We start from the raw sequence: 20282 nt of genomic DNA on the forward strand, positions 1-20282 counted from the left end.
GGGATAAGATTCCCCTTGTTTTCACCTACCACCCACAAGCCTGTGATTTCAACAGATTATCCTCCACAACCTCTTCCATCTTCACGAAGATCCTACCACCAGGCAGATCTTTCCCTCTACCCTCTGCTTTCTGCAGGAATTGGTCTCTCTGTGACTTCCTTATCTGTTCATCCCTCCCCACTGATCACCATCTGGGCACTACATCTGTTCCTACACCTCCTCCTTCAACAACATTCAGGGCCCTACACGGTTTGCTTCACCAAATCTGTTGGTGTCCCTTTTTGCACTCAGTGCTCCTGGTGCAGCCTCCTCTACATCGATGATCTTCACTCCACCCACAAAACCAGCCCAGACCTCCTGGTGGCCATGAACTTCAATTCCATTTTCCATTCCCACGCCAACGTGTCTGTCCATGGCCTCTTCTACTCCACTGAGGCTAGATGCAAGTCAGATGAGCAACATCCAAGTAATATCCAACCTGAAGGCATCAAGATCGATTTTTCTAACTTCCAGTTCTAATCACTCACCTCTGTTTTCCTTCTCCCTCTCCCTTTGTCTTTCCCCATTCCTATCGCTCCCTGACCCCTTCCCTTCTCCTCCCCTCCCTCATGAACTTCCCATCACTTCCCTCTGGTTCCTCACATCCTTCCTTTTATTTTATGGTCTACTCTCCCCTCCTATCTCACTTCTTCCTTTTCAGCCCTTCACCTCCTAGCTGCCTACTTCACTTGCCTTTCATCCCTCCTGCTTCACTCATCTACCTTCCCTCCCTCACCTGGACTCGTCTATCACCTACAATTTAGTGCTCCTCTTCCTCCTCAACCTTTTAAATTCTGGTTTCTACCCTCTTCCCTTCCAATCCCGATGAGGGTCTCGGCCTGAAACATCGACCGCTCGTTTCCCTCCATCGAAAGAGCTGCTGAGTCTCTTCACCCTTTTGTGTGAGCCCACACATTATACCACAGGATCTTTTACATTCACCAAAGGGACAATCAAGTCAAGTCATTTGAAGGAAGGCCTAATTGTACTTCCTCTCTGGCACTGCTGTACGTGACAGTACTGTGCCTTCAATAGGACAGCGCTTCCTCAACTCTGTCCCTCCAACAGTACATTACTTCCTCAAAACTGACCTCCAACCTTACAGTACTTCCCTGCAACAATTCAGAATTCTCTCACTACTCCCCCTCTAACAGTGCAGCACATCCCCCCCTACAGCAGTCTTCCTGTCTTCCTCAGTATTGTGCCAAGATTCTGTGCTAAATAATCCTCAGTGGTCAATCTGTTTATTCTTATTCTATACCTATCCAAACATCTCCCTCCCTTGTTTAGATATTCTGTCAAACATTTTAATTAAAAGTCATTATTAATTTGGCTTCTTGTTCCACAAATGACATGTTAAAAACTTCCCGAAAACAGTGTTTATTTCAAAATTTTCCACGCTTTCTTCCAGAGCTAGGGCAGCAACGATGTAGTGGCCTCAGATGGATCATTCAGTTATGAAAAGTGGCTTAGTTTCTCAGTTAGATTATTCATATTACTTGTTGAATGCAAGTATCAGTAGGCAATGCATACATTAATACAACTAAAACAGTCATCTGGCTGAGCTGATCAGTGTCTATGGAACCAACGCTTCACTAATCAAAAGGGGGAATGTACAGTAAAGTGCCTTCCACCCTCCCAGTGCAATCTGCAGATACTCTGAGGAAATGGGAGGGGGAATTGGTCAGACTGCTTTGACAAAGTGTAAGGAATAGCCAAAGTTTTTCACCAGACCAGATGTCTCCGAATGGATTTTTTTTTCCAAGTACAAAACATGACATTGAGAAGCAATTGAAATTGTTCAGGGTTTAACAAAAGACCAGGTTGTTCCCTGGAGGAGACTTGTATAGTTCTGGTAAACAGCTTTCAGTGGTCGAAGAGCCGGCCTGCAGAACGTCTGCTCCAACGCCACATGCAAAAATGCCATTCCCTACTCCCAGTTCCTCCGTCTCCGCTGCATCTGCTCCCAGGAAGAGGTTTTCCGTTCCAGGATATCTCAAATGTCCTCTTTCTTTAAGGATCGTGGTTTCCCTTCTGCTGTCATCAATGATGCCCTCACCCGCATCTCCTCCATTTCCCGCACTTCGGCTCTCACCCCATCCTCCCGCCAGCACAACAGGGACAGAGTTCCCATTGTCCTCACCTACCACTCCACTAGCCTCCGGATCCAACACATTATCCTCCGCAACTTCCGCCATCTTCAATAGGACCCCACCACTAAGCACATCTTTCCCTCTCCACTCCTCTCCACCTTCCACAGGGATCAGTCCCTCCGCGACTCCCTGGTCCACACGTCCCTCCCCATGGATCTCCCATCTGGCACTTATCCCTGTAAGTGTAAGTGCTATACCTGTCCCTACACCTCCTCTCTTGCCACCATTCAGGGCCCCAAACAGTACTTCCAAGTGAGGCAACACTTCACTTGTGAGTCTGTTGGGGTCATTTATTGCATCCGGTGCTCCCAGTGCAGCCTCCTCTACATCGGTGAAACCCGACGCAGATTGGCAGACCGCTTCGTCGAGCACCTCCGCTCCATCCGCCAAAACAGACAGGATCTCCCAGTAGCCACCCACTTCAACCCTGCTTCCCACTCCCATTCAGATATATCCATACATGGCCTCCTCTACTGCCACGATGAGGCTAAACTCAGGTTGGAGGAGCAACACCTCATATACCGTCTAGGGAGTCTCCAGCCCCTTGGTATGAACGCAGAATTCTCCAACTTCCGGTAATTCCCTTCCCCTATCTCTATGTCACTTTGCCCCCTCCCCCAGCTACCTACCATCTCCCTCTTGGTTCCGCCTCTTTCTACTACCCATTGTGTTTTCCCCTATTCTTTCTTCACCTTTCCTGCCTATCCCCTCCCTGCTTCCCCTCCCCCACCCCTTTATCTTTCCCCTTACTGGTTTTTCACCTGGAACCTACCAGCCTTCTCCTTCCCACCCTCCCCCCACCTTCTTTATAGGGCCTCTGCCCCTTCCCTCTACAGTCCTGACGAAGGGTTCCGGCCCGAAACATCGACCGATCTTTTATACGGATGCTGCCCAACCTGCTGAGTTCCTGCAGTGTGTTGTGAGTGTTGCTTTGACCCCAGCATCTGCAGATTATTTTGTGCTCCAACTTTATCTAGTGTTGCTAGGTTTCTAGGCGACATTTAGGCAAAGGTCTGGAATTGTGTTATAGTCATACAGCAATAGAGCACAGATACAGGCCCTTTGGCCCAACAAGTCCATGCTGACCCAGTTGGTCACAATTTGCTGCATTCAGCCCATATCCTTCTGAGACCATGAACCAATGACCTGAGATCATGTACCTATCCAAGTGCTTCTTAAATGACATCATCGCACCTACCTCAACCACTCCCTCTGGCACCTCATTCCATATACTCTGTGTGAAAAGTTGCCCCTCAGATTCCTTTTAAATGTTTCTCCTCTCTTCCTAAATCTACGCTCCCAGTTTGGACTCTCCCTATTTGGGCAAACATTGTTACTGTCCACCTGATCTATACTTCTCATAACTCTAAGCATTTGTATAAATTTACCCCTCACTCTCCTACATTCCAAGGAAAAGAGACCAAGCCTGACCAATATCTCCCTATAATTCAGGCCTCCAGTCCTGGCAACATCATCATATTTATTTATTTAATTACTTATTTGTTTATTTATTCATTGAGATACAGCTCAGAACAGGCCCTTCTGGCCCTTTGAGCCGCACTGCCCAAAAATCCTGCCATTTAATCTTGGCCTAATCACGGGACAATTTAAAATGACCAATTAACCTATCGACCGGTACGTCTTTGGACTGTGGGAGGAAACTGGAGCACCCAGAAGAAACCCACATGGTCACAGGGAGAAAATATAAGCTCCTAACAGGCAGAGGACGGAATTGAACCTGGGTCATTGGTACTGTAAAGCGTTGTACTAACCGCTATCCCATCATGTCACCCCACGAGTGCATTTCAACGCTCTTGCCAGCAAACCACATCTTTCCTATAACAGGTGACCAAAACTGTCTGCCGTACTCTAAGTGTTTATTAATGTACCTTCTAACCACTGGAGATTGGATTGCATTTCAACAACTTATTTAGAAGCCCATTACTAACAGGGTGCTAACTTCCTCTCCATTCTGTTCTAGTTATTGACAATATGGCTTGTCACTTCCCTCCTGCATCAAGAGCTAATTGCCACTTAATGGGTATCAAATGTTAAATGGCAAGTATTTATTTCATATCCAAACTTATGTTAAAAGGCTTAATTTGAAGTGCATTGTCATCCACAGGCCATTAGCCAGCCACATGATCCTTCATCTGCTTCATTAAGGATCTTATATCCCTCAGGGACACAGGGACTCTCAAGTGCCCACGTTCCCTTAATCCTCTCACCGGTCAGCGATCAGGCTGTGCATTGGTCCATTCTATTCATTGCCTGGGATACAAAAACTTCTTGAATTTAGGGAATGCGGCAAGACAACTCATGGGTGAAATCAAACAAAAAACTGACATCTAAAATAAAGCAACATGTTGTACGACCCAAAGATGTAGGAGCAAAATCAGACCATTTGGCTCATCGAGTCTGCTCTGCCATTTCATCATGGCTGATCCAATTTTTCTTTCAGCCCCAGTCTCCCGCCTTCTCCCCGTACCCCTTCATGCCCTGACCAATCAAGAATCGATCAACCCTGGCCTTAAGTATACATAAAGACCTGGCCTCCACAGCTGCCTGTGGCAAAGGGTTCCACAGATTCACCACTCTCTGGTTAAAGATGTTACGGTACAGTACAGTGCACGAGTCCTAGGCACACATAGATAGCTAGGTTGCTAAAGACTTTTGCACGGTACTGCATTTGTGAATGTGGAGCAGAGAGCAAGTTTGTAGTCCACAATAGAGACCCACATCAAAATCAGGTTTATCAACACTCACATATGTATTGAAAGTAGTTTTTTTTCCACAGTAGCAGTACAGTGCAATACATAAAATTATTACAATACTGTGCAAAAGTCTTTGGTACCTGAGCTACTGTATATACATGTGCCAAAAACCTATGCAAAGTATATGATATTTAAAGCTTGGCCAAAGAAGTTGGTCTTAAGGGATGAGATATGAAGGGTGGACGAGCAAAAACTGAGATATGTAAGGTGGAAATTGCATGAAGCCTCAACTGCTGAGGGCATAGCTGACCAAAGATCCATTAAATTCGAGTGTGACCAAGAAGCTGGAGATCAAGAACGCCACAGAGATCTTGAAACGTTTGTAGATTGGTGGAGGTGGAAAAAAAACTTGGGAGCTTTGGGTTGTTGCGGGGTTACTGCAATGTGAGACCTTGGAGTGATCTGAAAACAAAGATGAGAATTTAATATCAAATCATTGCTTAACTGGTAGGTTAGTGAGCACAGAAGTGAACTTGTCCTGAGGTAACTAACTTAGTGATTGTGAGAACTGCGCAATGTTTGTGCACGGACAAGAAGACAGTTTTGATGATGCACACAGTATACATGCTGAATGCCTATCACTGTGCAGTTTCACCCAGGACATGTTGCCCACCCAGTAACAGTACACTGCGAGTCTACTATTTTAAGCTTTTCGACATATTTTGCACGCCAAGCTGTCTGTTCTAAAATAAAGTTTGTTGCATTGGGAGGCCTGGATACTTTCCAAGTACTCAACCAAATCTGTGGCTGATGAAAGCTCAACATAAAATCAGTGCACCAGGATGCAATCTGTTGATTTTAGAACTAAACTAAAGGCTAAGTCAACACTGGGTGATACAACAACCAAGCAGAACAGTTTTCTGTTTAGGGGAGCCATCCTTCTCTAGGAACAAACTGTGGCATCTCAAATGAGCTATTACAATGTGAGCTGCTTCAAGTGTATAGCTGCGAAAGTATAAATCCTTACGTACACACTGTCTGTATTTATTAGTAACATGGGGAAACTGGAATTCTTGGATCTGTTTTTCACTTGCGGTCATTTCAGTGGAGCCATACTACCCAGTTAATATTTAGCTGGGCAGTGCTGATATTCAACAAGCTTGGCAACTGCTGATAATCATCTCCTCACTAATGGAAAGTCACAGCAAGACACATGGGAAATACAGAAGGCCAGGTATGGTGCAGAATTGGAATCAGGTACAATTATTATGTTTGAGAGGGATTTAGACGGGCACCTGAGTAGGCAAGGCAAATGATACAGAAGACTGCAGATGCTGGAAACGGCGCAAAAAGCAAATTGCTGGAGGAACTCAGCAGGCCAGGCATCTCCTGTGGAGTGAAATGGGCAAATGGGATAGATGGATACACAACTAACGTAGGCAAATGGGATTAGTGTGGCTGGCCAAAACATGGATGTAGTGGGTCTCAGAGTCTGTTTTTGTGCTACATTACTCTATTACTGTGTGACTCTGGTGACACCCTTCCCTCAATACAGTAACATAAACAGAGCACACCACACCACTTCACCTGCGACGACCCTCACCTCTGTCTCACAAGAGCTGAGCCCTCACCTGTACAAGTCACATCTGGAAGTGCTGCAGCTCATACCGCTCCATTCTGTTGACAATAACCCGCAGCTGGGGGTTCCTGTAACCACGACGATCCTTCTGTTGACTCTGACTTTGATGGTTGCTGGGAGCACACAAGGATCCGAATTATCTGACACATTTATCTGACTGAATTCTTTACAGTCGGGGGGTGGTGGTGGGGGGGGGGAGGAATGGCCAATAACCAAGGCAAGATAGGTAAACGTGACCTTTAAAAAAGGGAATATAGAATGGGGACGTGAAGCAATTAGGTTTCGAAATCAGATTAGGCAATGGAAGCGGAACTGTCAGTGTAATGGATGTCTTCATGCTTCAGCAGTTAGAAGCTCAATCGACATTTTCTACACATGTTCCTGAGAACATACTGTTCAAAATTAGACCTGCAATTAGCTAGCATAATTACAAAATTACACTATCTTGTAACCTCAACTCTGAAATACTTTATGCATTCATTGAAGCAAATAGCACAAAAGGATGCTATTTGGGCCATTATATCATGCCTCCTGAAAACCAGCCGTCCAGTCAGTCCACTCCCTAGCTCTCGCACTTAGCCATTAGGTGATCCAATGTTTGTCCGGGTATTCTTTATATATGAAAAGTGCCTCTGCCACTACCTTTTCAGGCAGTAAGTTCCGGCTGCTTACCATTCCTTGAGTAACAATTTCTCAACTCTTCCCTAATCTTTCAAAGAGTTGCCTTAAATCTCTATCCCCTTGTAAATGACTGCTGCGCAAAATGCTCACTATCCAGGCCTCTCATAACTTATTGTTTTTTATGTACGAAGGGATGCACGGTACGGCTGCCAATGTAGTTTAGGATGTGCAACTCATCTCAACAAACTAGGTGGATGATGTGTTCCCAGGACCTTACTGAGCGCAGCCAGAAATGCAGTAAACAGTTGATGCTTCTGGGTGAAAGGGCAGTGAGGGGTGGGCCAGGCTCACTATTACACCTTCCCCTTGTGAAGGAACAGGTCTGCATACACTGCTCATGGGTTTTGTAGAGCAATGGGGAGCTAACACATTGGTTATAAAGGTGGAAAAGAACAGAAGAGTCAATACTCTGACCTAGTCAACTGGGGAGGCCCGTCTGCGATGGGGTATATTTATCACAGAACGATATATGCTGGAATAACAATGAGCAGCTAATAAAGGTACGATCACTGTGTACAGCCTGAGTTTGCTTTTCAGGGAAGTGCTTTATAGAGTAGATCATTAAGATTAATGTTGATGGCCACATTATCAAAGGATTGAAGTCAAATTAGAAAAGTATGTTTACTAGAGTTTATGTTGCCAAAGCAGCCTGCCCAAGCAGGTTCCAGATAGCAATCAGTGCAGGTATATTTTCCCCTGTAGAGTTATAGGCATCAAAAAGAAAGTAATTAAAGTCTAGCCCTTAAGGGACTCCGGCATACTTGGAGGTAAAGCCTATCCAAAATGATTTAGTTAGTTGCAGTGAGGCTAATTACAGTCAAATGCGATACCATGTAAGAAACTATGTCTTGCTATTGGGACTCTGATACAGTTCCACTCTTGCTGCTGGAATCTAACCTGAATGTCACATGATACCACTTTGAACCCTCATATAACACCACTCTGACGCTGGAACTATGTTGTGGCTGCGCAACACTCTAAACCGTTCAATCCTGAAGCTGCCTTCATTTGTGGCCATCTAGTAGGACATCTAGAATTGATCAGGGCAATACCTCAGCTAGCTGCTTTGTTTTAAGCTGTGCAGTTGGAGGGCAAGATCTGTGTGACTGAGGGGGATAACGCTCTCACTCTTGAACTCTGACTAATTGTTACTACAAGCATAAAGTGTACATTTCCAGCGGATCTGGCCAATCCAGTCCATTGGGATTAAGTATAATTTAGCTGGAAAGTTATGACTTCCAGGAGTTAAATTCCTTTCAGAGGAATGGATGGACCTGCAGAATCTCCCTTAAGCCACACAATGTTATACAGTGTCAATAGCTTCTTGTTCAGCTTCCATACCCCCATGCCAGACTTCTGGTCTTCCTTCAGCCAGCAGGAGGCAACGCTCAGAGAAGAACGTGGATCTGACTGAGAGCATAAAAGGAAGTCTACCCAGGAGTGGAGTAACCCATCTTATCTCAAAAAGGTGTACTAAGCGCTCCATTTGTACATTCACGGAAGATAATGTGAGGTTAACGCCTTTCGCAATTTCAGTCAAGGGTATGGACCTGGTGTCCAATTTTCCACTGGCTTTGTTGGAACATCAACCTGTATAAATGATGCAGGTAAATGACCACCCGGACTAAATGGCTAGACTTCACCAGCACTAGTGGGAAATCGTTGGAAGATAACCAGCCATTCTTTTGTTGGGGTATAAACAGTGATAACATCGAGCAGAGTGCTCTTGTACTTTTTAAAAATTTAGCAATGCAGCACGGAACAGACCCTTCCGGCCCAAACTCCCAGCAACCCACCTTCTTAACGTCACAGGAACATTTACAACTACCATTTAACCAACTAACTGACATGTCTTTGGATTGTGGGAGGGCACCAGAGCACACGGAGGAACCCCACATGGAGAATGTACAAACCCTTTACAGACAGCGTTGGAACTGAAAACTCCGGAATGCACCGAGCAGCGATAGCGCTCTGCTCACCGCCACGCCATCTGGCACCCCGTGTTCTATCCACCACAATGAGAGAGTCGCCAAGCATCTTTCTGACTTTATTGTCAGTGACCTTCGGGTTGTATCTTGACTTCCAGCGCTGTCTGTGTGGAGTTTGCCTGTTCTGCCTATGACCAAACAGGTTTCCTCCAGGTGCTCCAGTTTTCCCGTGCGTCTCAAAATCAAGCAGATTGGTAAACTGGTTCCTCACTGCTCAGTGGTGGGATTGATATCCATATAAGCATTTTGGGAGCATTGCATAAAGGGTAAGTTAGTGAAGGAATGGTATTATTTTGACAGCCAGCATAGAATTGATGAATGAATGACCTCGTTCTACATTGTAAGGAAAACTGGGCACTTAATCCCATATTCCAAACTTTGATCTATGGCCCTAAAGCTCACAGCATTCCAAATACAAATCCGAGGACTGTTTAAATGTGATGGGGGTCTCTGCCTCTGCCACTCTTTCCAGCAGAATGTTGCTGACATTTACCACCCTATGAGTGAGAAAAGCTTCTCTTTACCCCACCTCTAAACCGCTAATCAACATTGTTTCTTTCCACTAGGGTTATTATGAAACCCACCGTGGCATGACAGCAACCCAGAAACTCCATTTCTAATGCTGCAGTTTTTTAAAAATATAACTAAGGTCAGGGACCAGGCATAATGCCCTTCATAGATGAACATCTTGCCTGGTTAACACTGGAGACAACGTGTAGCAATGGAACAATACCCAAACCTGAGTCATGTATCAAAAATGACATGTGAGCTTTGTGTTTCAATTGTCCAGTGAGAGTTGGCCTTTGCCCAGAGTCTAACAATTTCCAGTGGTAATCTCCAAAAATCAATGGCATATTCTTCTGAAAGCTGTTCTACCTTCCCAAAGGCCAAACAAAAGAGTGGACCGAACATCCTTTATTAATGTCCAGTAATTGACCTGATAAGCACATGAATATATAAGTGCCTTATCAATAGACAGAAAGCTGAGGGCTTTAAGAAGTCTCCTAGACTCTCCTCATGGATTCTTACAAGCAGAGGATAGACTAGACTTCAGTTGTATTACAGTATTGTCATCAATCTCAATAGAACACTTACACCAACATAATCCTCCCCTAAACTTGCTGGGAAATCACTCCAGTTGACCCAAGGTAACATGGATCAGCTGATTACTTAACCATAGAAGACATAACAATCCTGCCATGTGCTGAGTCTCTGGGGCAAATGAACACCAGTCAAGGTTTTGACTCCTTTTGGTAGAGTGAGCTTCCTATCAGTTAACTTGGGAATGGCCACTGGAGTCCTCCTGACCAATGTGGTTCAGCCACTTATCACTGTAAATGTCTTATCTATCAAACAGCACAGAGTGTTCCATTGTTCCCAGCTATGTGAGCAAACTGCAGCTACAACACACTGGGGTAACAGTGCCATCAGAACAATTTGTTCCAGTCATGTCAATTTGCATAAGGTTCCAATTAAAACACTTCCAAGACAGCTTAAAGGGTATGAAAATCAATTAAACTCCATGATCTTCACCCATGGAAAATGAACATTAAATACACAGTAATAAAATTTAGATGGCTGCTTAGATAATAAAACAATTACCCTTTTTTCTCAATTAGTTAGCTAACTTTTACATTAACGCTCCCTTGTATGCAGGACTTTCCCCTGCAAAAAAAAAGGGTCTCCCTTTCTCCTGCTGTAAGAATCGAGGAGTCCCTTTGAGGCTGTGCTGTATGCTGCCTGAATTTTGATACCTGAACAGCAGTTGCATGAGTTGTTGAAAACGTAGTTAGTTGGTTGAGCGTATCCAGCTCAACACACAGGTAAAGCTGTCCCTGCCATTGAACACATCTATACAAAATGTTGTCGCTGGTAAGCAGCATCCATCATTAGGGACCCCATCGCCCAGGCATGCTCTCTTCTCACTGCTGCCATCAGGAAGAAAGTACAGGAGCTTCAGGACTCACATCACCAGCTTTAGGAACAGTTACTACCCCTCAGCCACCAGGCACTTGAACCAAAGGGGTTAACTTCATTCCGCTTCACATTGAAATATTACTGCAACCTATGAACTCTTCATCTCATATTCTTGACATTTATTGCTTATTTATTATTATTATTTCTTTATTTTTGTATTTGCACAATTTGTATACTTTGCACTCAGTTTGAACACCCAAGTCAGTGTGATCTTTTATTTAATCTATTGAGGTTATTATTCTATTATGTATTTATTGAGAATGCCCACAAGACAATGAATCTTAGGGTTGTATATATGAACTTACATAATAAATTTACTTTGAAATTTTATTTCATTTCCTCTAACAACTCTCACCTTCCTCTCAGCAAACTTACACTTTAAATTCAGCAAACTTGGAAAGGCTTGAAGAAGATCGCACCCCACAAAAATTGTGCTGAACTTAAAAGTGCAAGATGCAAAGTATTCATCAGAAGGTATCTTTATTTTGCTATCATATTGTTTCACTTCCTTCTCAATCTGCTTCGAAAACTCTTACACAAGATTACCACGCAGTTAGTTTAAATTAAGACTGGTGTCATTGCTCAGTAACTAACATTTCCAATTTCCCATTACCCATTACCCATGCTAACACAAAAGTCAGCACAGAACCCAAAACTCGATTAATGCCAACATATATCCTTGCTCCCATTCTCCCTCCATGCCAGCTTCTGAATCTTATGACATATTTGCCAAAAGAGTGCAGAAAATTCACTATACTTACTTAAACACCTAGAGGATTACTTGTTTACTTTTTAGATCATCATCATAGCTTGTCACACCTGACAGCCAGCCACTCTTAGTGTTGTTTGGTTGACGTTGAGCAGGTCAGTGTCAGCTAAATCAGGTGAGAGTGGGCAGTTGCACAGAACGTGTTCGATGTTCTGCACCCTTTCGCCACACTCACAGGATTCGCTGGTCTTTAAACCCCACTTCACCATATTGTCTCCCGTCCTACAAACTCCTGCTCTCGCTCTGTTGAGAGCGCACCACTTCCGTCTGTCAAGCAGTGCCCCGACTGGTAACATTTCTGTGGGGTCTTGCACTGTATTGTTTGGTGGGGTTCTGGCTTCTGTTTGTTGCCAGAGGTCAATCCTGTATGTTTGGGGGTATGTTCCATGCGGTAGTTCCTCCACTGTAGCAAAGCTTTTCCTCGATTTTAGGTGGTTGGAAACTGGCACATGACGATGTAGTGGGTGCTGTGGATCCGAGTTCTGTTTACCTTTTTCAATTTTTGTTATAGTGTGTCTTCGGATCTCTGGGGGGGAGCAATGCCTGCAAGTCTGTAAATGACGTTAGTGGGTGTGGGGTGCAGTGTGCCCGTGATTATTCAGCAGGCTAGGTTAAGCAACGGGTCTATTTTCTTCGCATGTGCTGATCTGCCCCACACAGGTGCACAGTATTCTGCAGGTGCATAGCAGAGTGCTAGGGCAGTTGATCTAAGTGTGTGAGCATTAGCATCACTTTTTAGGTGATGCCTGCAAACAACATGTCCAATGGCGACATGCTTCAGATAGTTCACAAAATTAGTTATTTACTTCCTTTACTACTTCTTCTTTCAAAAATGATTCTGCTACTACTGGAGCCTGTGCTCGACAGATTGATTGTGTGTTTTCAGGCCAATAGAGTGGTCTGACACTCCGGGGGAATTTGGTGAGGTTTTGAGTGAAGTGTGTGGGTTGAAGGCCGCAAAGCCTGGAGACAGGGAGCCAGCCCATGACCGAAACCATTTCCCGCCAATCTTGCCGATTAAAGCGTTGAGGAGATTGAAATCAGTGAAGACGGAAGTGAAAGGCGAGCAGGCTTTCAGCACCGTCTGCCTGCAAGTGACTGATCTCTCTCCTGCTTGCTACTCCCGGAGAAAGGTGCCTGCATTCAATCGGTCTCTCTCTCTTCCACCCCCCACCGCTCACTTGTTGGTGCTGGAATCTTGGGTCTTGGGCAAGGATTAGTTGACACGGTTTATGTACTGAACTCTGTAGATCATGTAATGCTTTGTGTCTGGTTTCTGGTTGCTCCCCTTTTTCATTGATGTTTTGTGCGATTTTGATCGGGGGAGACTAGTTCAGTAACCTGCAGTTAACAAACAACACAGTGCTAAACTGAACTGAACTGAGCTGAAAATGAACATTCCTGGACTTTTTCATTGGCTTTCTGGTATGATGTTTCATATTCTAAGTTTTTTGCTCATGTTTTTTTTTGCCGTTGGCAAGATTTGTTTTTTTTGCACATTGGGGATTTGATTTTTTTCTTTGAACAGGTCCCATGGTTTTTCTGTTTTGTGGCTGTCTGTGGGAAGAGGAATCTCAAGGTTGTATACTGCACACATATTTTTATAATAAATGTACTTTCAATCTTTTAATCTTTGAGATTTTACTCCCTTTTGTAGCTAACAAAATATAAACCTGGCCTGTCTATAATTGACGTAAGAAAATCTGCAGATGCTGGAAATCCAAAGCAACACACACAAAATACCGGAGGAACTCAGCAGGCCAGGCAGCATCTATGGAAAAAAGAGTAAACAGTTGATGTTTCGGGACGAGACCCTTCATCAAGACTGGAAGGAAAGCTAAGTGAGAGCAAGAAGGTTGGGGGAGAGGAGGAAGAAGTACAAGGTGGTAGATGATAGGTGAAACCAGGAGAGAAGGAGGGGTGAAGTAAGGAGCTGAGAAGCTGATAGGTAAAAGAGATAAAGGGCTGGAGAAGGGGGAATCTTGATAGGAGAGGATAGAAGACCAAGGCGGATAGGGACGGGGGGCCTGAAATCAGGTTTAATATCACCACATATGTTGTGAAACTTAAATTTGCAGCAGCAGTACAATGCAAAGCATAATAAGAAAGAAAACAAACTGTGAATTACAGTATGACTATATATATTAAATAGTTAAATTAAATAAGTAGTGCAACAAAAGAAATAAAAAAGTATTGAGGTAGTGTTCATGGGTTTAACGTTCATTCAGAAATTGGATGGCAGAGGGGAAGAAGCTGTTCCTGAATTGTTGAGTGTGTGCCTTCAGGCTTCTGCACCTCCTTCCAAATCAAAGGTGGTGACAAATTAGCATAGGGAGGCAGATAGGCTGAGTGGTGCCACAACAACACCTCTTACTCAATGTCAGCAAGACCAAGGAGCTAATTATTAACTTCAGAAGGAAACTATAGATCAATGAGCCAGTCCTCATCAGAGGTTCAGTATACTGAGTGGCTGCATCACAGCATGGTATGGAAACACTAATGCCCTTGAACAGAAAATCCGACAAAAATTAGTGGATGCAGCCTAGCGTATCACAGGTACAGCCCTCCCCACCATTGAGCACATCTACACGAAGCATTATCACAGGATGCATCATCAGGGAGCCCCACCACCCAGGTCATGCTCTCTTCTCGCTGCCGCCATCAGGAAGAAGGTGCAGAAACCTCAGAAATCAGACCAGCAGGTTTAGGAACAGTTATTACCCCTCAATCATCAAGCTCGAACCAGAGGGGATAGCTTCACTCAACTTCACTCATCCCATCACTGAACTGTTCCCACAACCTATGAACTCACTTTCAAGGACTCTTCATCTCATGTTCAATACTTACTGTTCACTTATTTATTGTTATAATTATTTCTTTTTTCTCTTTCTTTTTGCACAGTTTGTTGTTTTTTGCTCACTGGTTTGTCCGACCTGTTGGTGTGGCCTTTCTTTGTTTCTAATATGGTTATTGGATTTATTGAGTATGCTCACAATAAAATGAATCTCAGGGTTGTATATGATGATATATAGGTACTTCGATAATAAATTTACATTGAACTTTGAACTACATCTGATTTATTCCAGTGAAGGCAGGTCACACAGTGTAAAGTTGGCCAGCCCTGGAAACATACACTGTCATTTTGTGAGCTGTGTGGTTCTCTGGGGATGCCAACCCCTCTCAAATTCCACTGTAGCACAGCCAGCTACTAAGCGAGAGCATAAATGGGACAGGAATTCAACACAGGTTACAGAGACTGCTCTGCCAACTGAAATGATCAGGTCTGATTCTTGACCTCAACGTTCTTCCTCCTCAATCCCAACATCTCTCACTTAGTATCCAAAACACAATTAAAAGTTCATTTAGTACAAAAACACTACAATAGACGGCAAAATAGATTCCTCTAATAAGATTAAATAATTTGACTTTTAAAATAGTTAAATATGAAGATATTAAGGACCCTCTCATTACATAATTGGAGACACCACTAACTGTAAATGTAAACAAGCCAATGATTAATAGACACACAGGATTACTCGTAATGATATAGAGGTTTTGATTTCAGTACTGTCAGCAATAATAGGCATTTCTAGGTCATTTTGCGTTGCTGCAGAAATTCAATCTGCATTTCCTGGCATTTCACTGCAACTCCAAGGACAGTGTTTAATTGGCCTTTGCTGGAGTCGGATTTAAGCCCCATATTCTGCTTCTGTCCTTTGGACTCTAACCCCCGCCCCCCCCCCAACCCACCCCTTGATCAAGAGGTCCTGAACAACTATGATCCAACTAATGGTACCAGCCCTCAATCCCTCTGCAAATTCAACTCTCCACCAGTCTGGCTGATGTCCTCCCCAACTGAAGAGAAAAAGTATAATGCCTTGAGCTTTGGACACCATTGTAATTTGAACAGCTGAACTATGAACAAACAGCCATTAGTGCACCATGTTATGACTGCACATGGACCTTTAATAACATGCCTTACTTCTATGCCTCTGTTTTATTTACAAATAAAGTCATTAAACAAGTTTATTACTGGGCCAACCGCACAGCTAATGTCCTGCAGTTTTATGTCCGAATTTCCAGATTGAGTTAATGACATGTACAGAATGTAAAGTGATCAATATTGTATTGATATATATCAATATCTATCGTATTGCTAGACAATTTATACTCAATGTACTGTACGTCTGATAAAAAAATTAATTACTTCATCTGCTCAATCTCACACTAGACTGTTTTCAATCGTTTGGACACAAGACATCGTTGCACAATGTTCTCCTCTGGGCACCAGGGTGCATGTTCAATACATACTGAAAGGACTGCTGCTGTCTGAAATTACTTTGGACCAGTTTCAACAATGTTCCCATTACTCTAAAAACCCTCACTTGTCTTAAGCTTAACAGCAACAAAACATTTTGGTCAAGGAACAAACAGAACTTATAAGCCTTCTGATGTTCTTCATTTGAAGAGCCTTTTGTACAAGGTAAAGATGCAAGCTAATGTCTAAGCAGGTTTGGGCACATTCCTCATCAAAGATAGCTGGACAGTTAACTTTGGCGCCTGATACTAACTCAATCTGTTTGCAGATGCTGCTCAAACTGCGAACTGACCTCAGATGTGAACAGAAGACAGTGATGTTCTATGTACTGGGAGGTATTCATTTGGGACTCTTCAATGCCCAGCAACGCACCCCTCTTAAGCTATCATTACTCCTGATGGCTTCAGCAAAGGATTCTATACCGCACATGACCAAGACAGGGGAAAGTGGGCAACCCTGCCTGACTCCAGACTTAATGGGGAAACTGCTAGCTTCCCACCCATTGATTTGGACTCCACTACAGGTTTCTGTGTGGAGCAGTTGGATCCGATTCCTGTTCCCCTCCCCAAAGCCAATTTTGGAGAGTACGTCTATCACATACATGTGTAATATCCTGTCAAAGGCTTTCTCCTGGTCCAAGCCGACCAGGTAGGCATCTACCAGCCTGTCCTGGATGTAGGCAATAGTATCCCTGAGCAGCAGATTGGAGTTATTTTTTATATCAAGATAAACTTGATTCATAGTTTTAAAATGACATAAATAAACCATGCAATGTCTTCTCATTCTTACATTAAAATCAGTGGGACTATTGCCACTCATGTAGATCCTTGGGGTGATGCACTTCTACAATAATTGATGGGCTTCCTCACCAAACCCATCCCCTCTGTCTCCAGTGGGAGAAGAACCTATACTGTGGTCTTTCCCCACCAGCCCCGAGCAGTGTCTGTACCAAGCTTCAGTGCATCTCTCAGCATCTCAGCACGTACTCCCGCAGTCTGGAATATGCCAGCTGACAGTGTTCCTCCACGGACATCTCGACATGTTGGCAGGCTAACACGTTTTGGGCCGACCATTTCACTGAGTTGATGACCCATCAGCAGCACTTGATGTTTATTTCTGTGTGTGCTCCTGGAAACACCTCACAGATTAGAAACTCCTCTGTCACACAGCTGCTTGGGATGAACTTTCTTCATACCCTCGGTGCAAACCCACAGTCTGGAAAGAGATGAGCAACCATCTCATTCCATTACAGTCATCCTGCAGGCAGCAGGTTGTGGGAATGATGCCCCAGGCATGGAGGAAGGGTCTGACTGGGAGGGCCCCTATCACCACCAGCCAGGCAAGGGCTTGGTGCCTGCTGGTGAGGTCTGGCAACGAGGCATTCTACTAAATGGTCTGGACAGTCTGACCAGGAAATTATCCCAACTTCTGCAGTGTCTGCAGAACCTCCTGTGCTGACCACTGCCTGATGGCCTTGTGGTCAAAGATGTTGGTCTGGAAGAACTTTTCCATGAAGGACAGGCAGTGTGGCAACGTCCAACTGACTGGGACGTTGTACGGTACCAGGGCCTGACCCATCCATCATAACAACAGGGACAGAGAGAACCTTGGTGCCTAGCGGTACTTGGTGCTCACATATTTCAGGTCCATGCGCAACCTGTAAAGGTGGTCACAGGTTTGGTCTGGGTGGATCATCTGTCCCAGAACACACTTGACCCTGTTGGCAATGGCTTTGGACAGGATCTCATAATCTACGTTCAAGAGCGAAATTTCCTCCTTCTTCTTGTAGATGAGGGTAATGATGCCCTTTCTCATGGAGTACGACATGCTGCCAGCTAGAAGCTTTGTATACTTCCAGCAGGTCTAGGACCATCCAGCCCCAGTCTGGGACCAACAGCCAGTAGGCTGTTGCTTTCAGAAGTTATATTTGACTCAAAGGAACAAATGGAGCCAGTCAGCTCCTCTAGAATCAGTGGCTGTCCAAACTCTCCTGCTTGCTATCATCTAACACCTTCATGATAGGTGACAGGAAGTTCTGGAATGTGCCAGTCAAATAAACCGGATTCTGATGTTTCTCCGGTTCTGGCCACATGATCATCCCTGAGTTCAATTGTTTCACCTTTGACATAAAGCCTCAGTTGCTGAGCCTTTAACTGGAATTCTTTCCAAAACTTTTAATTTTCTCTACATCACACTTTCTTAACAATGCTCCTTAAAACTTACTTTCAAGACAAAACTTTTAACTACCTGCCCTGGCACTTTCTGAAACAAAGCACTCTGGGAAGTTCTGCAAATTATTGTCATTCGTGCAATTATAACAGCTCAATATCTATTTTATGGGAATTACCTGTAGTTTGGTCCTCCAAGAGGACCACAACCTTGTCATAGGGTTTGGAGGCTTGCGTGCCTCAATGACCTGGAGTGAGATGTTGGCCGGAGTCAGGGCTTTATGCTTTGGCATTTGGTAGGGTCACACATGCCAAAACAGGTCAAATGGTAGCGGCCAGACGAAGAGTGGTCCACCAGTCCTCCAGTTCAGGGCTAACAACTCTGACCGGTAAAACAAAATTGTTACAGAAACAGCAATAAAGAATTCTTCCTCATCTGAGTGCAATGGTTTTCCTGAGTCTCCACCTGGCATTTGCAAGACTGACAGTAGTGAATACCAAGAGAAAGTTATTGAAATGGTAGATAGATAGATAGATAGATAGATATACTTTATTGATCCTGAGGGAAATTGGGTTTTGTTACAGCCATAATAGAGCATAAATATAGCAATACAAAAAACACAAACAATCAAACAACAAAATGCAAACTATGCCAGATGGAAATAAGTCCAGGACCAGTCTATTGGCTCAGGGTGTCTGACCCTCCATGGGAGGAGCTGCAAGTTCAATGGCCACAGGCAGGAATGACCTCCCGTGCCACCCAGTGTTGTATCTCGGTGGAATATGGCCGAAGTCCAACAGTAAAAAGTTCAATATCCGGTCTACAAACACGTTCCTCGATCGTAATATGACCCGGATTGCACCATCCGTTGTTAACCAGATCAGTAAGCACCCAACTCCTTTACGTTTACCGCTTTCAGTGCACTTCCGGTCAGCCCGAATGGTCTGGCAGCCGTCCATGGAAAAGTTTTGATCGGGGGGTATGTCCTCGTGCAGCCCCGTTCCAGTAAAACACATAACACTGCACTCCCGAAACGTCCTCTGACGCCTGGCTAGTGCCATGAAATGATGAATGCCACCAGAGATGCAAAACCTTCACTGTTGCCCTAAATTTCAGCAGCGTGACGGGCAGTAGGTAGCTATAGTCTGATGTATGATGTCATAAAGAGCAACAAAATGTGGGTCTAAATTAATCCACATGGATAGTTTGGATATGTACAACCTGAGTATGCTTTTCTGCTATCTTAACATCCCAAAATCTGGGCCTTAAACATCACACATGGGAAAGTCATGGAGCAAAAAGTATTTGCTGTGGAAATGATTGAGTGCTTCTGACTGACAGCAAAATTTTCCACTTTCAGGAATACTGCACCTCCCACACAGTTATAGTACCTGGAGAAGCCAAAAACACTATTCAAAAATAACAATGCACTTATCTAAAACAGCCTATTTGTTTACTGCCCGAGAGAGGGAGAAGCTCTGAGACTGAATTTGATATATTTATGTCTGCGTTCATGGCATTGATTTGAAGAAATCAGTACTGTATCTCATTTTCAGGAGCAATTAACTGTTTAGATTTTAATTTCCACAGAAACTTCCAATCTAAAGCTTACAACTACAGAAGACTATGTAAATCAGTTGTAGTCGTCTGCCCCAGCAGTGCCATACCTTATCATTGCATCTAAATGAACAGAGCCATGCTCTCTCTCTCTCTCGCTCTCTCCAACATACGGATCCGTGCTCTATCTCAGCCTTCATCCTGAAGATGATGGGTGAATAAGTGGTTCCTGGACTAAGCTAGCCCATAGGTAATAGAGTTTGAATGATTTTGCTCAC

The 20282-nt window shown here is 44.1% G+C and overlaps 1 protein-coding gene and 1 long non-coding RNA gene across 3 annotated transcripts in view; both read right to left on the reverse strand.

Moving 5' to 3' along the window:
- LOC134339301 (uncharacterized) overlaps positions 1-6752 on the reverse strand; it is a 32651-nt gene extending 25899 nt beyond the window's left edge. The window contains exon 1 of the long non-coding RNA XR_010016374.1: positions 6538-6752. This is a non-coding gene — a long non-coding RNA (uncharacterized LOC134339301). The remainder of the gene's footprint in view (positions 1-6537) is intronic.
- LOC134339299 (3',5'-cyclic-AMP phosphodiesterase 4B-like) overlaps positions 1-20282 on the reverse strand; it is a 408487-nt gene that overhangs the window by 282700 nt on the left and 105505 nt on the right. The window lies entirely within an intron of this gene.

Source organism: Mobula hypostoma, chromosome 29, assembly GCF_963921235.1.
Source record: "Mobula hypostoma chromosome 29, sMobHyp1.1, whole genome shotgun sequence".
NCBI lineage: Eukaryota > Metazoa > Chordata > Chondrichthyes > Myliobatiformes > Myliobatidae > Mobula > Mobula hypostoma.